This window comes from Megalobrama amblycephala, unplaced genomic scaffold, assembly GCF_018812025.1.
Source record: "Megalobrama amblycephala isolate DHTTF-2021 unplaced genomic scaffold, ASM1881202v1 scaffold419, whole genome shotgun sequence".
In the NCBI taxonomy this organism is placed as follows: domain Eukaryota; kingdom Metazoa; phylum Chordata; class Actinopteri; order Cypriniformes; family Xenocyprididae; genus Megalobrama; species Megalobrama amblycephala.
In genome coordinates, this window is record NW_025953368.1 from 206,423 (window position 1) to 212,436 (window position 6,014).

The 6,014-nt window shown below is 35.7% G+C and overlaps 1 long non-coding RNA gene across 1 annotated transcript; it reads left to right on the forward strand.

Annotated features, from left to right (window-relative positions):
- The first annotated feature begins 167 nt into the window (after positions 1-167).
- LOC125261510 lies at positions 168-2,926 on the forward strand. The gene is made up of 3 exons (XR_007183330.1): positions 168-245; positions 1,457-1,515; positions 2,562-2,926. It is a non-coding gene; the product is annotated as an uncharacterized LOC125261510 (long non-coding RNA).
- Positions 2,927-6,014: the final 3,088 nt, after the last annotated feature.

Here is a 6,014-nt window from a genome sequence, read left to right on the forward strand (position 1 = left end):
TCACTCACCTCTGTCACACATGTGCAGGTATGACAGAGCTGATATAATGTGTTTATTTATTTACTGAGCTGATCTGTCTTCTGTTGTAGATCAGACTGATTCAATCACATTAATGACTGTCTCTCTTTCCTCTCCTTCAGTTCCTCCAGTCTCTCTGATAGTGCTGATCTCTGCTGCTGCTGCTGGATTTCTGTTGATTGTTGTTGCAGTCGTGATGTGCATCTACAGGAAACATGAAAAAACAGGTCAGAAAAGCAAGCAATTAAAGGGTTAGTTCACCCAGAAATTAAATTTCTATAATTTATTACTCACCCTCATGAAGTTCCAAACCCGTAAGACCTTCTTTCATCTTCAGAACACAAATTAAGATCCAAGAAAATCTGAGAGTTTTTTTTATCCCCCAAAGAAAACAACATAATTACCACCTTCAAGGTCCAGAAAAGTAGTAAAATAGTCAGTGTGACTGCAGTTGTTCAACCTTTATTTTATGAAGCGAATAATACTTTTTGTGTGCAAAAACAAAACAAAAATTACATCTTTGAGCCAATTTTGAGTCTGCATTCTGATGTAGAACCTGGACGGGTTGGACAGTGTCTACAACTTACAGCATAGGAGAATGCAGGGAAGAGAAGAAATTGTTGAATAAATAGTTATGTTTGTTTATGTTTATAGTTGTCGTTAGTTTTTTTTTTCTATTCTCGTCACTTCATAACATTAAAGCTGCAGTCCGTAACATATTTTGGTTAAAAATGATCCAAAATCATTGAGCAAGTACATAACAGCCAGTGTTCAAAACTGTCTCCATACCTAAGCCATATTCACAATGGTAAGCTTATAATAATGTGTTCTAATTCGAGTGGTACTGGAGGTTTCCACGGGAAATTCAAGCATGCTGCCGTTCGTCTTTGCGTCATTATTTACGGTAAAAATTCTTATTTCTGGTGAAAATTCTTCAAGACTATACAATCTGTGATTACGAAGTTGAGTATGAACTTGTGTGGTGACTGCCAGCCACACATTCTCCTCAAAACATTAGATTCATCCATGCTGCAGAGCCGATGCACAACCCACGTAAAGATGATCATTCTGCAAATAACTGCAATTGCTGGTTTTAAACAGAGATGGCGACAAAGAGGCAAAACTTACAGACTGTAGCTTTAAGGTTGAACCACTGTAGTCATGTGGACTATTTTTACAATGTCTTTCTGGACCTTGAATGTGGTAATTACATTGCTAAATGGGGGATAAAAAACTCCCAGGTTTCATCAAAAATATCTTAATTTGTGTTCCGAAGATGAACGAAGGTCTTAGTCGAGTTGAGGGCGAGTAATAAATGACAGAAATTAAATTTTTGGGTGAACTAACCCTTTACTGCCAATGTCAATTTATTTTTTTCAAAGCACAAATTTTCATATGAGATTTAAAACTATGTTTTAACACATGATTATTTATACAGTCCAGACCCCGGAGGAAAACACTGATTCAGCAGTGTGTAATCCAACAACACCAAAAACAGTAAGATCATTTATGATTAAGTTGTTGTCAGTTAGACTGATTGAAGTGTGTGCAATATGCATCAGACAGTCAGTGAACAGATGTGGATCTTGGTCAGTATTACCTTCAGTAAGGGAGGCTCAAAAGTTTTTTTATGCTATTTACACTAAGTGTATGTACTGTCTGAAACTCACTAACACACAATGTTTACATTCTGCAGACCAATACATTAATTTGCATGAATCAATTTATTAGCACACACAAAAGTATTTTTTTACCCAATAACAATAAAATATTATAATTATTGGTAAATTATTATTATATTTAATCATTAGTTACACATGTATTGTTTTTTCATCATCAAAGTAGTGCACATATAATAATAATTTGTAGCATATTGTATGTTTTATACTCAGCAAAAACGGACCACAATTCTAGAACCGTCAGTAATCTATCTTGATAATGGTGAACGATTATATGGCTGTTAATGAATGGGTTGCTAAATATAATTTTTACTTTAATGAGATTTTCCTAGTAAAGGGGTAAGAATGAACTCCATGATTCCTGTTCTTTCCAAAAACAAAGCACTTGAATACAATAAGCTCATAATCACAACTTCAGAAGTGGGAAGTAGGACATTTCCAATAGTACCTGAAGGCAGCATTAAGGTGTGTTCATGTCATGTAATTAATATGTAATTAACAGGACATACAATGAATATAACGTCACCTTTTGTCATCTTGAGACTATTATTTAGGCATAGCCTGAGCACAGCATTAATCCACTGATACAAGAGAGGGACAGTGGCTGCTGGCAATGAAACAAGAGATCAATTTCATGAAAATGAGCAGCGATACAAGGGGGTGCAGATATATCCATCGCCTGATGCAGTTACAGTGTATAAGGTTTAAAACACAATGTAGGCTATAGACTTATCGTTGCAGTTATTAGCTAAGAAATTATTTTATAGACACTTTAATGAGGTCTTGTTTTAAAGGTTTGTCTGCAATTCATTTTCACTTAGGTTGCATCAGCAGGTTTGTGATCGAGTTTGTGTTTCCTTTCAGAGATTCCTTAGAAAGAAAGAAGCTTTGTATGAAAATGTCCCTGAAAAATGATGATCAAATACTGGAATTGATGTTAGAGCTCATACGGTCCCTGACTCACAACTTTTGGCTGTTTTGCTTTTGCTTTGTATTACATTGTTTGATCACACTTAATGTTTGTTTTTTGGGGTTTTTTTGTCATTATGTCTGAAATGTTGTTGCTCCATATTAGTACCGTAATTTATTGGTTCACAACAGTACAGTATCCAGAAACTAAAATAAACGTTCTGTTTGTAGCTTAACATCACATGGAAATGTATTACACTTTTTGGTAACACTTTATAATAAGGTTCATTTGTTAATGTATTAACTAACATGAGCTAACAATGAGCAATTAATTTGTTACTGTATTTGTTAATCTATAGATTTATTAACATTATTAGTTTGTGCTAACTAATGTTAACTAATGAACTTTATTGTAAAGTACCCATTTTTTAAATATTGAACCCACCATTCATTGTACTCTTTTATCTGTCTCTTTCTTTTAAATAAATAATTGATTATCAAATGTGGTGCATTGTGGTTTACAGTTGTCTATCACAGAACATTTGGCATATGTAGCAAGAGCTCATCATCGCTCTCTAGTGTCCGAGGAAGAACTCGCATCACTATAATAGTAATAATATTGCTACTTTTGCTCTATAAGTAGATGCTGTAAATAATTAACAAAATAAGCCACCTTAATTGCTTTGACTCCCTATTTGAAAAATGAAGAACTAATCAATTTAAACACAAATTACTTTGATTAATTACAATAAAACTATATTTCACACATTTGATTAGCTTTATTTAGGGTGACCTAAATCCATTTGGTCTCATCTGGATTTATAAAATGACTGGGTTGGCTTTAGTCTTCTGTGGTGGGTCTCTCTACAGTCATAGTACATGTTAAAGTATTTTCATTGCTTTGACCACCCTCTGTAGATCATCCCACCTTCACGCACACCATGATTAGTTAATTACATACACAGCAAAATCCTCAGTGTTAAATTAACACTGATGGGGTTTATATGAGTCCACACTCAGAGTGTAAAAAGGTAACACTGAATTAGTGTTGAAGTTAAGTAGATAATTAAGTGATTAATTGAACATTAATCTGCTGTTAAGAAGCAGAATCACTGAAGGACAGAGGAACACAAGAACTACAACTTTCTTCAGCCACAGCCTTCGATAAAATCAACTGAAGATAAAAGACATTAAATCTCTGAAGATCTGATCAAACAACTCCACAAACAGCCCCAGCCAGCAGAGCCATGTGGGACCCAAATGGGTTTGACCTGGGCTATCTAACTGGGACCCAGCCAGTTTTGCACCCAGTTTCCATGTAGGCCCCACATAGATTTGCCCAGATGAAATGAACACTGCTTAGTGTGCACACTACAGGCTGTTTAAATGTAACACTTAATCAGTGTTGGAGGTAATGAGATAATTAAGTGATTGAATAATGATTTTGTATTAGTGAAGAACACCTGCTGTTAACAAGCAGAATCACTGAAGGAAAGAGAAACACAAGAACTACTTCCAGCCACAGCCTTGGATGAAATCAACTGAAGATAAAATACATTACATCTCTCAAGATCTGATTAAACAACTCCACAAACAACATTAGCTTCACTTATTACTAACCAGACTGACTTTATTTCTGTCAGACATCTACAGAAGTTCGTATTAAGAATTAAGAAGAGGCTTAGATGTTGATTACTTATTTGAAAGTAATAGTTTGATTTGATGTTACCATTGTGGCGATCAGTGTGTGCTTTAGTCAGGCGCTTGACTTTTTAACATTAGTTTTTCTCTTGACAGCTGTGTCTGTTTGTTATGGCGAGAACAGCAAGAGAAAATATAATCAGATGCTGTAAGCTGATTGATGATAAGAATATAATCATCATTTATTGGCTTAAACTCATTGATATTATGTGGGAGGTTTATACGGGTAGTATGTTATTAATTCTGTTTTATTGTTATGATTCTACACCAAGAGAATAAAAGAATTTAATCAGAACATCAAACGATTTATAACACACCATTTACATATTTTGGGCTCCTGTGAGTTTTACTCGCACACAGACATCAAGAATCAGCATATGAATCTCAACAATGGTGACATGCTTCAATGGTGCAATGCATTCTGAGTGCATCATACGAAACGTATCCATGGCTGGGTTATTACTAACCAGACTGACTTTATTTTTGTCACATGTCTACAGAAGTTCTTATTGAGAATTAACAGAGGTTTAGATGTTGATGTCTTATAGAAAATACATTATGCTTGAAGTCACAATTACAGTGGTTAGTGCTTGCTTTAGTTAAGCAGTTTGACTCTTGACTTTTTAATATTACTTTTTCTTTGGCTGTTTTAACTGTGTTTGTTATGGCAAGAACAATAAGAAAAAAAATGTGATCAGATGTTGGCTTGATGATAAGGATGTAGTCATCATTTAGTAGTCTCACTTACTGATCTTATTTGGAGTCTAGTTTCTGGTTTTATAGGTCAGTGTTTCTCAACTCCAGTCCTCGGGACCCACTGCTCTGCACATTTTGTATGTATCCCTTATTTAACACACCTGATTTAGATCATCAGCTCATTAGGAGAGTCTGCATGAACTGAATTGAGTGTGTCAGATAAGAGAGACATACAAAATGTGCAGAACAGTGGGTCCCGAGGACTGGAGTTGAGAACCACTGTTATAGGTTATCTTTTAAGAACTGCACATGATTGATTACAGCAGCCCTGTGACTGCACATCTTGAGATCTGTCACTGGTGATCATAACTTGAGAAATAACTTGAACTTTTAAACGGACACCATCCGAATACACACAGATATCAAGAATCAGCATATGAACCTCAACAATGGTGACATACTTCATGTCGCAATGCATGATGGGAGTCATACGTTTTATACTATGGTGGGTCCCAGCATGCATTGCGTCATGAAACATGTCACCATTGTTGAGATTCATATGCTGATTCTTGATGTCTGTGTGTGTCTGAAAATTTTTATTCTAAATAAATTTAAAGGGCATCTATTATGCCCCTTTTTACAAGATGTAATATTGGTCTTGGGTGTCCCCAGAATGTATTTGTGAAGCTTCAGCACAAAATACCCCACAGTTAATTTATTATAACCATTTGAAAATGTCATTTTTGGGGCCTGTTTTAAAAAGAGCTGTTTTGGTGTGTACCACCTTAAATATAAATGAGCTGCATATCCCCGCCCTGCCTTTGGATGAGGGCGTAACTTGCATACCTATGGCAATAAACAGTCGGTAGAAGCAGAATGGCTGAGAGTGAGAGACCCGCTGTTTTGTATGGCATTCAGCCGTACATGTTTGAACCGGAATCAGACTCAGATGACGAAGAGACTCCGGCAGAAGAAACACAATTGAGAATGGAGCAGGACGTCTCTGAATTG